This window comes from Electrophorus electricus, chromosome 1 (genome assembly GCF_013358815.1).
Source record: "Electrophorus electricus isolate fEleEle1 chromosome 1, fEleEle1.pri, whole genome shotgun sequence".
Classification (NCBI taxonomy): Eukaryota; Metazoa; Chordata; class Actinopteri; order Gymnotiformes; family Gymnotidae; genus Electrophorus; species Electrophorus electricus.
The window spans coordinates 20241439-20252948 of record NC_049535.1 but is presented as its reverse complement, the minus strand read 5'-3'; the positions used below and the strand labels follow the sequence as shown (position 1 = coordinate 20252948).

General features: G+C 41.7%; 1 pseudogene; it reads right to left on the bottom strand.

Annotated features, from left to right (window-relative positions):
- Nucleotides 1-845: 845 nt before the first annotated feature.
- On the bottom strand, nt 846-9641 carry LOC113571412 (annotated as a pseudogene).
- Nucleotides 9642-11510: the final 1869 nt, after the last annotated feature.

The following is an 11510-nucleotide window of genomic DNA, read 5'->3' as shown; positions in this document are numbered from 1 at the left end:
ATTGTACAATCTCCAGTATAGTCTTTATAGTGTGAGACCCACCACCTCCTCTCCATCCCAGGTTCGTGATGTTGGTGTCATTTTAAATCTGACATTATTATTTGACTGCCACATTAAATATGTTTCTAAGACTGCTTTTATTCATCCTAAGAACATCTCTAGATTGTGTCCCTCTCTAGATTGGGTCTGTCTCTTTCTCACTCAGTAACTCAGATCCTTATCCATGCGTGTATTACTCCTGACTGGACTGCTGCCACACTGTCCTGTATGAGCTTCCTGTCACTGGACACAAATGGCTGCAGAAGTTAGCTAGGGTTCGTGTCTGCAACAGACCATGGAAACACATAAGTCTCAGGACTGCATGTTAGGACTAGGTGGAGATTTAGACTTATGCATAGATAAGCCATTTTACAGCTATGTTAAAGAAGTCATCCCTGTGGAGGAAATCAAACTTCCACTCATTTAACAGAGCCCCAACTACATCCTACAGACTGCTTTTACCTTTGTGGGTAAAGTAGTCTGACGGTGTAACTTATTTTACATCCCTTTACACCATTCCTTAATAATATTTGACTCTAAGGTAACACACTGCCATCTTGTGGGGAATGTGAAGAATGACACACACACACACACACACACACACACACACACACACACACACACACACACACACACATACACACACACACACATATATGTGTGTGTGTGTGTGTGTGTGTGTGTGTGTGTGTGTGTGTGTGTGTGTATGTATATATATATATATATATATATATATATATATTTTATTAATTTTTTTTTTTTAATTTTTTTTATATGTGTGTTTTTTTAATGTATTTGCAGAAATATACACACAATATGATTTGGTAACATGGTTTTTACAGCTGACACAAGAAGTGATTGATAAAGAGCTAAATAACTGAAACCCTTTCCAGTTTTACATGAGAACTGTACAAATGCTTTAGGAACAGTTATACAGCTTTTAAACTGGTCTGTATATGTACATTTTCCCTGTAAGGCATTAATGACTGTTCACTGTTCTTGTCAGGAGAACGCACTGCACTTCAAGGCCCATTAAAAAAAAACAAAAAAACAAACAAAAAAACATCTACATCTCAGCATCTACAGTGAAATAAGTGAGGAGGAATTTGATTGGCCAGAATAGGAGGTGGCACCACTAAGCTGGGAGAAACAGCTGTGACTGGAATCCAGGCTGGTCATAGAACCCCTAGAACACACATACACACACAGACACACACACACACAGAGACAAAATGTATGGAGAAACAAATTATTTGTGTTTATTTTCAGCTACTGTGGCTACACTGAACAAGGCATGCACTGGGTGAATGCAGCGTGGACCTGACCTGAAGGTGGCACTCTGTAGCACCTCTGTGTAGTACTTGACCCTGCATGTGTGATCGGAGGTCTGGTGTGAGCCTAACACGTCATCAATGTGGGGCTGGCTGGGGCCCTGGAAACGTCACTGCAGGATGTAGAAGCCCGGTCAGCAGGTCACATGTGAGCCCTGTAAGAGGAGAGACCTCAGTGCTGAGTGTAGCAGTGGCTCAGGACAGTCAAGTGTGGGATAACTGGGCATGGGACAATTAGATGTGAGTCAGGCACAGGACAATCTGACTTGGGACAGTCAGACACAGGAGAATAGGGTGATACAGCAGTGATGGTTTGGTGCAATGTGTTGTGCTGCTTGTGTTTCATTATGATTTTTTTTTCCCCCATCAACAAGCCACGAAAGCTTAGTTTGGTGAATGATGTAAAACTTATTAAAGAGCCACTGCAACAAAAAACACCTAATTCTGTTACAGTATTAGAGAAATTACATATCATTCCCACTAGCTTGTTTGCAGTTTTTATGTTACACATGGGTGCCCACGTTACCTGTATGCTCTCTCCTTCTTTCCAGATGAAAGCCATCTCCACCATGCTGTAGTGCTGGCCCAGCATCCATGACCTGTCCATCACTTAAGCGTTGCTGCTGCTGGAGCCTGTCAGGTCAGCCCCAGCCAGAGTCTCCCTGTTCAGAGACTGAGGGGCCCTTCTGCAGGGATAGATGCTGCAGTGATAGATTCTCCTTTGCACATGTCTAAGTCCCACGTGATAACAGAGGAGGGCTCAGTGACGTCAATCAGTATCTGGAAAGAATGAGAAGTTCATAAAACATGCAAGAAAATAGTGCGGAGGTAAGAATGAAAATCGTATTCTCACTGTTTTTGTGGTTTTTGTCTGCAGTACTACAAAGGACCAGCAGGAGCCCTGCTTGAAACACAAGATAGCAAACACACAACACAACATCCAGCACAACACAGCACAATGCACAGCCAGTGTCAGCTCTCAGCATTTGGCCAACCAAGGTTGACTGGTTCTCTTTAACTCAAGTTGATAGAGATTAATGTTACATGTTAATGTTAATGTAAGGCTGTGTTCAAAGAGGGTAACTTTAGGGTTAACGCAGGTTTGACACAGGACAACGATGATGCATTTAACACTTTGACTTCACCACATTAGAAATACACACAATGTTTATACCTCATCTCCATGACAACAGAGCTTTGTCCTTTGCCATGGGGACTCACCGGACAGTTGCCCCCAAGGAATTGTGGGATGAAGTCTCTGCTTATGTAGTCCACCAGGCCTCCCGAGTCACAATAGTCTTTGCCAGCGTAGATGAGGAATATTTTACATGTGTTCTCAGCTATAAATGGGCTGATCTGGGAACAGATGATTTAATGCAAGGCTGTTTTACTGGAGTGCTGGAAAACATCTGCTGGGGCACAAACTTGACGTTTGCGGAAGCCCAGATAAGACAAGGTAATAACACCTTGCAAACATAGTCGAAGGATACTGACAGGTCGATGCGTGCTGACATCTAATATCAGTCAATGAAGAGAGAACAAGTCAGCATGTGTATATGTTGGGCAGTGTGTGTGTATATGTGTGTCTGTGTGTGTGCGTGTGTGTGTGTGTTTCCTTACCAGTGTCCTCACTAAGAGCAGCCAGCCCAGTGTCTCAGGGTAGTTGGCCTCCACCACCTCTATGATCCTCAGCAGTGCTTTGATTCCAGGCCTCCACAGATGCCTCATTTTAAAACCCTCCAGGTCCACCAGGCAGGTCCAACAACTGCCCAAAATAACACATACATACACACACACACACACACACACACACACACACACACACACACACACACACACATACACACACAAGAATCACACTCTTGACCCCACTGCACAGGGCTGTTCACACGTCACCTACTGTGGTGGTTTACTACCTGACTGGTGTACCGAAGATGACTGTGTTCTCCTTACAGTGCTTGAGACCTTCCTCATTGATGGAGAGCACCTGTTGGAGGCAGGTGGTGCGAGGTGATCAGCCAGTAGTTATGCTTAGGGTTTAGAGTGGAGTGGGCTGAAAGGGCTGCTTACGCGTCTCAGCCCACTCCACAAATGTAATTAAGCAAATGTATTTAGTAATTTAGATTAATAATATAGATCATTAGACCATAGCTATGTTTAAACTGTGAATTATCAGGACTGAGATTATCCGTTTATAAGATTATCTGAAGATGCTATTCTGCTTATAAAATGGCAGCTCACTTCTTACAAAGAGGAAGCCTGATCTTCAAGCTTGATAAATAGGTTAAATGTGTTCCTCTGCCTGGTTATCATGATATCACAGAAAAAGTGGTAAGGTACATATCCAGCAAGACGTCCACTTGGTGGCACTTCCTCCAGGTAAATCTGTGACACAGAGACTTCTGTGCCTTCTCCACACTGGACTCATGTGAGCGCAGAAACTGCAGTATGTGCTCATCTTTAGGGAGATGGAAATGTGTGTGTGTGTGTGTGTGTGTGTGTGTGTGTGGTGTGGAGTGTATGTTTGTGTTTCCTTCTTGACCTTGCCCTTGTGTGTTTCCTGTAGCTACTCACACAGGCGGCTCAGACGGCTCTCCTGCAGAGGACTTAGCTCTTTGTAGTCTGAATCTAACTTATCTGCAACATTAGGACATAGACAGAATTATCCAGTAATTCAGTTTACTAGTTCAGTTAAACATAGAGCTTCTTTATATTTGGTCACAGGAAAACAAATATCAGTATGTTCATGGAAATTAATGAATTAAAGGTGTGGAATATCCCGTTGGTCATTTACATAACAAGGAACCCAGGTTTGCATCCTGTCACCTGACCCCACCTTGTGGGGACCTGAGCAGGCAGCCTGTCACCTAACCGTGCAGGGACCCAGGCAGGCAGTCTGTGATTCATTCATGGTCTTCGCTGCTGCGGGGGGCTGGGATGGAAGTGGCAGTGGTGGAAGTAGGTTTCCAGTGAGGTATGTGGGTTGTGCCCTGTGACTCCAGTTCTCTAAGGTAATAGTCAATTATCTCCTTCTCCTGCCAGAAGAGGTGTGAGAAAGGAGAATAAGAGTATGAATGAAGCATTATGGGTAGATACAGCTCAGATGTATGTAGGCCAAATCTTGGTCTATGAAGTTGTGTTTTTGATTGGCTAAATGGGTGGACCATAGAGTAGATCTGGATTGGAGCTGGTGGACTGGTGATCCCTCGGACTTGCTCACTTATTCTCTCTCTGTTTCCCTCTCTCCCTCACTCTATCTGTCTGTTTCCCTCTCTTCTTCACTCACTCTCTCCTCATCTCTCTCTGTATCTATCTGTCTATCAGTTAACATTCAGGTAGTGTTTTCTATGCTTTATTCATGTTTCACATTATTCATTGTATCTGTTGTATAGCCTAATTACAACATTGATTCATATGAATAACTGATTTGCTTTTTTACCATTAATAAACCCAGTGTTACTTTGAAGTCATATGAAACTCAGCTTTTTAGATAGCATTATATAAGATTTAGCTTTAAGACAGCATTATATAACCTACATATTCAGTTTCTACTGTTCACTAGTTAAACCCTAAATTATGCTAGTCAAATGGCAATTCTCAGACAAAGCAGATTGTTTTAGCAAGAAGGAACTTTAAATTTGGCTATGCATATTCTCAAACCTATACTGGTCAATAGATCTAAGCTCCTCCCAACATAGCTAGTAATTACAAGTTGGAGTCAAATACATTTATTAAGTTTACATGGATTAAGTCTTTGCCTGCTTCGATTTACAACACTGCTTGTAGGGTAGGGGCATGTATACATTTTGTAACACACTATAGGGGTACATATACATTTTGAAATGCACTAATGCAATAGCACAAAAAGTGCTGCTAACAGGGACTAGCTCAACAGGAAGTGCCCTATCAACATGCTGTCTAGACTAATCAGCACCCCAGTAAAACTCAGCCACGCCCTAATGTCTTGACTCATCTCCAGAGGTTCTGCAGCACTTCAACATCACTCCTAACATTCCAACATTGTTCTCAGTAATTAGGGTCAGCTGCAGAATCAAGCCCACTCACACCTTCTTAATATTGGTGGCATGCTGCCTCATGACTAACTTCTCTGCTGAGCTTTCAAAGCCAAAGAAGGACTTCATGTCCATGGTGGCATTCTGCTGGAAACATGTCCAGTCCTAGTTCTCTGGGTGCACCTGTGGTGGGCAGATTTGACAAACGTGGATGAGTCCAAAAGCAAAGCTTTGATCAAATATCGGTTATAGTGCAGCTCTGAGACATGAGCTAGGATATCATCACTGCATTAACTCACGTGACATTCAGGGTAGAATGAAGAACTAACAAACAAATGCAAAGTGGACTGTCTGGGGTTTGAACCTGGGTTTGTTCTGTCTGGGGTTTGATCCTGGGATTGTTCTTACTGGAGTTTGATGTTAGGTTCTTTCTTACTGGGTTTTGATTCTGGATTCGTTCTGGCTGAGGTTTGTTCTGGGGTTTGATGCTGGGTTCGTTCAGACTGGGATTCAAGCCTGGATTCATTCTGATTGTGGTTTGATCCTGGGTTTGTTCTGACTGGGGTTGGATGCTGAATTTGTTCTGGTTGGGGTTTGATCCTGAGATTGTTCTGTTTGGGGTTTGATCCTTAGGGTTTGTTGAGGTCTTGGCCAGGAACATCTGGTCTTAATAAAATCAAAGCATACCAATGCCTGTGGCATAAAGCATTAAAGTGAGCTGACCTTGTAGCTGTAGTGCTGTCTGAAAACCACCCTGCTGGAGAAAGTCTCATTGTAGGCTTCAATATGCAGTGTTCTCTGTTCCAGTGTTTTCTTTTGCATGAAGTACAGATAGTCCACCCCTGCTGCACAAATCCTGGTCACAGCTGGTCACCATATATCCTGCCCTTAGTCTGAGAGCAAGGTACAAATCACTCCATCTCAACAAAAAGAGCTTCATTTAGAATTCCCTATAACTGACATTTTTGCAGAAAATTTCAAAACTGAGTCCTTCAAGCACCTCCTGTTGTACAAATGCATCAAATTGAGTGAACTAGTAAATGTGCACATTGTTCTGTCTGATTTGCAACAGTTTGGGGGGTGCGGGGAGGCTTGTGAAGGTGAATTGACTTTTTCAGTAGGCGAGGAGCATCCGCGTGTATGAAAATCAGGATGAGTGGACAAGTTGGGAAACTCCTCTCATAGGCATCTGAAGTGGAGCATATAAAGTCAAAATCAAAGTCAAATTTATAGTTGCTGTCACAAAGCAGCTTTACGCATGTCAGAGTCCAAGCCCCAAGTGAGCAAGCCAAGGGCGGCAGTGGTAAGGAAAAACTCCATAGAGCATGAGGAAGAAACCTTGAGAAGGGCCCTCAAACAGGGGGCATCCTCCTCTGGCTGACATAACATACACACAAATTGTGTTTAATGTCAGGCTGTTTGGCCTCCATTCAGCAAACTGAACCGTACAAAAATAAACCCATCAAGGTGTCTAAAGCAAAAACAGTCTGTCACCTCAATAAACCACTAGCTGTTTGACCTTGACTTTCTAGCACTGACCTTGCAGCTCATTTGAGCTAGGCAATTACACATACCATCGCTGTCAATATTTACCCAGAGTCCTCTACTAAACAGCAGTGTTTGCGTGGTGCTGGCTGGGTGCTGAAGAGTGTTGTGCATAATGATCAGTGCTTTCTGGCCTCCTAAGAAGCTCCAGTGGTGCAGAAGATTTCCTTTGATGATTGGTGGGCACAGACAGTTACAGGTCTCTGTTAGGGTGATGCAGCTCTGAGTGCCATAACAACGCAGCACCTAATGCTGGGCTATGGTAGCGAAACATATGTGTACCTCAGGATATATTTACAGTGATGTCATATTACAAGTCTGGGCCGTTCAACATTCAGAATTATTGACTCTGAGGAAGGCCAGCCCAGCATCAGTGAGTCAGTTTGGTAATGAGTGATTACAGAGAGATTGGCTTGTGTTTGGCTTAACGTTATTTATGCTGGATGTACATAAATGAATATGTAGGTCAGAAAAGTTGCTGTGTCTGTTTAAAAATGAACATAAGGACCAAGCAGCGATGCACTCCCCATTCACATCTGCTCTGGTCCTGCCTGAACTACTAACAAATGCTAAAATTGGAATGGAAGGACTCATTACTACTTGATGGAGATGCAAATATATGCACATTAGGACAGACTTCGCTCCTAAGCAATTCATTGCACAAGTCTGGGTTTTGCCTTTAGGTGCTGGTTTTATGTAGGTTATTTCTAATATATATCATATATATCTAATATCTATTATATCTTATGTAATTCTAAATATAATATGTATTATCACTGTTCTAATATTATATCTAGTATCTTATGAGGGGAAAGAGCAACCACACTTCACTGCAATCAAAACCCCACAGCTCCCAGACGGTCCACATCTTCATTCCTGCCAGCATGCCTGAAGCAGCTAATGGAGGGCATGTAAGCTACAAGTCTCTGGCTCACTTCTGTTGTGAGCAAGAAAAGAACAAAAACGTGACCTGGACCGAGGCTGCGGGACCTGACATCAGCTCAGACTGATAGTGAGGCAGTGAGGCGGCCAGAGTGATTCAGTCATAGTGACACTGCCATGTGTTGCTGATGGAGCACCTCAACACAGCCCCTCCTTCACCGTTCTAACTAACCCATGATGATAAAGACACTTTCAGAGAATCTGAAAAGCTAGATCACAATTTTCCAGCAGGAAAATCATTAGTGTTCTCCTGCCGAGGGAAATAATGTCATGTGCAGATCGATGAATGTACACTGTCACCTAATAGCGACGGGGATCAATTTAGCTGCAATGATGAGGCACAATGCCTGCTGCAAAGCAAGACAGACACCATCGTGTCAAAACACAGCTCTTCTTCATAAGACACATTATAAATTACAATAAGCAATAAACTTACCATTTGGCCAAGTCTGCTTTGGAGGAATCTAGAGGATTCATTTTAAGGTTAATGTTAAAAATCTTCTTTCAAATGTCAGCCTATAAGAATAATCACATGAACACAAACTAAAAAACAAACAACTCCACTTGAATTTGTGTTTATTAAAGTGCCCACTGCCTCTCAAGCATGAGTAAAGAAAAGAATGAAAAAGATATACTGTGCAAAAACTGATTCCATAACTCCACTAGATTCCAGAAAAACAAATAAGAGCACTGGTAAAAAATTCTAGGTGGTGTCAGTTTTGGTGTTATGAAACAATGTTATGAAACAGGCCTGTTCCATGGAAAAAGTCTGTGTAAAGGAATGGGTCAGTGTCGTGGAACGGGTTGGTGTAGTGAAACAGGCTGGTATTGTGGAACAGGTTGTGTTGCGAAATGGCCTGGTGTCATGGAATGGGCCAGGGTCTTGGAATGGGTTGGTGTCATGGAACAGGCCATTGTTCTGGAATGGGTCGGTGTAAGGGAAAGGGCTCGTGTTGTGGAACGGGTTGGTGTAGAGGAACTGGCCAGTCTCGTAGAAATTGTCTGTGTAGGGGAACGGGCTGATGTTGTGGTTACTGGTACTGTGGGAGCTATACCAAGTGGATGTGTTATTATCAATATTATCAGTATTATTGTTATAATCAGTTCCCACCAGCTGGTGTTCAGAAGAGCAGAATATACCACTCAACTCTGAATCACACCCAAAAGTGTTCTGTTGTTCTGTAAATCACATTTCATTGTGTGGCTCCATTTTCCCTGAAGAAAATTGCTTTATGGATCATGAAGCTGAAATCTGCTCTGCAGAACTGGACGCAGGCATAAATACCCAGTACAAGCTACCTTGGCATTTTATTTCATTTCCCTGTGTCTGTGGGTTAGTAGAACAATCTCACATGAGGGAATTGTGGTACATCATGAACCGGGTAAGAGTTTTGAATGTTGTCAATATGTCTAAACTACCATTCACATAAACATAAAATGCAGACAAGAGTCAAGCCAGACAAACCCTGACAGAATGTGACTTCTCAGATTGTGCAAAAATGCTGTTGATGTCCCTGTCTACAGTTAACCATTCACCATTTGCTGGGTTAAAAAAATGAGATCCATAAACAGGCCACTGGGTTCTCCTGAACACAGAGCAGAGCTAACAAATCCTATATAATAGCTATAAAGCCTAATAGGCATGTTTAGCACAGCCATGCATGACAGACACACACACACACACACACACACACACTTACTGACTTACTGCCATTATGAGTTCAAAGGAATATTTGTAGACCCTCATTGGTGACTGATATTTACGCACCATGGCTGTTGTTTCCACCCTGGTGAGCTCTACCTGGAGGGACAGGAAGAGTCAGAAATAGTTTCACTTCTCAGCTGGTCCCTGGCTTTCTGCTGGTCACCTAAGATGTGTTATGTGACATATCTTACAGGGGTTGAATGTGTCACGCGATATTTCACAGTGGTTGGATGTGTCATGTGCCATATCTCATAGTGGTTGGATGTGTCTTATGACATTTGTCAAAAGGGTTGGATGTGTCTTATGACATATCTCACAGGGGTTGGATTGGGTCTCAAATTCTGCTCAACATTCAATGGTTGCTGCTGGTACTCAGATTTGCACAACAAATATTTTTATTTTATACACTTGTAACTAATGTAGGAGAACCTAAAATCTGCATATTCAGTGAAACTAAATAAATAAATAAACAACAAAACATGAATACATGGTCAGTAAACTCCTACAGTGAAAACGCCTACAACAGATTATTCAAAACATTAATGTTGTGGAAAGCGTTTTAGGTCCCTATTTCTTTAGATCCCAAAACATTGGGACATGTATGCAGCAATCCGAGTATCATATAACAATCTAATATTGATTATCCCTCCTTGGAAAATTTGTGTTGTTAAAGCAGCAGACTTTACAGTAAATAGACAGATAATAAGAGCGAGCATTAGACAAAAAGGTGCAAAAGTGCAAAATATAAAACAAACTTTAAAAAATGCATTATCAAAAAGTAAAAATAGAACAAAATTATACACATTTACAAGTGTTATTGCACAATTTAAATCATTGTGCACATTTTTACTAGATCAAAAAATGAGTCAGCCTACAGTTTGTTACAGCTTGTAACTAAACAGCCTACAGCTTCTGCAAAAAAGTGGGTTGACAACAAAGCAGTCGTTTAAGCAACTGAATGAATTAAAGAAGGGAACCACGAAACAACAACACATTATGGCTTACCTTAATCAATGAGAAATATTGCAGTTTGATATCCTCCGTTCTGTTGGTGTTGCCACTGAAGTAAAAGTTTCCAGATACTCCCGGCTGGTGCTGACTAATCTTTCGCAACTATTCGAGGGTTAGTTATTGGTCTTTAGAGTTATTGGCCTTCAGAGTGCGCTAGCCTTGACATTCACTCTGCCTTGTTTCATGTTCCTTATCGGAAAGGTGCCAAGCAGTATAATTTATTAGAATATAAAAAAGAGCAATTACATTGCATTCAACTATTATTTACCTCTGCATTCATTCATTTCATTATTCAATAATTCATCCATGCATTCTTTCATTACGCTCATTTGCTTCTTCATACAACTATCGTTTCTTCATCCTGATATTTTCTCCGAAACACAAACTGCTGTTCACTGACTTAAAACTTTAAATAATGTCTCCATGTATTTATTTATCTATCGATCTGTCTTTTTGACTAACATCACAACTGCTTAATTCATAGCATTAACTATATTAAGTACGCAGGTTTCAGATAAGAAGAAAGGAAAACCCCGTAAGCTTTACTACAAACTAAAACTCATTCCACAAAATTCATTCTCAATCGACACACTACGATTTTCACTACAGGGATTGGTTAGTAGCCTGCCCTTCTCAGTGTTCAGAACAAGGTGCTACAGGATTATTAGTAAAACGTCACTGTCTACACACATACTACCTACCTTATTAAATAAAATGGTGACTATAAGGGAGACTTTTGGCATACTTAATTGAAAAGACTTTTTAACGCGACCCTTTAATGGATGTCTCGCAATAATTCATCAAGGTCAGCGAGCTCCATCTATAAATCTGAGCCAGAAGGGGGGAGGGAATTAAATATGTTAAAAGAACTATGAGAGCAATGTCTGGGGCAGTGTCAGTTCAGTCGTTAAGGTACTAGACTTT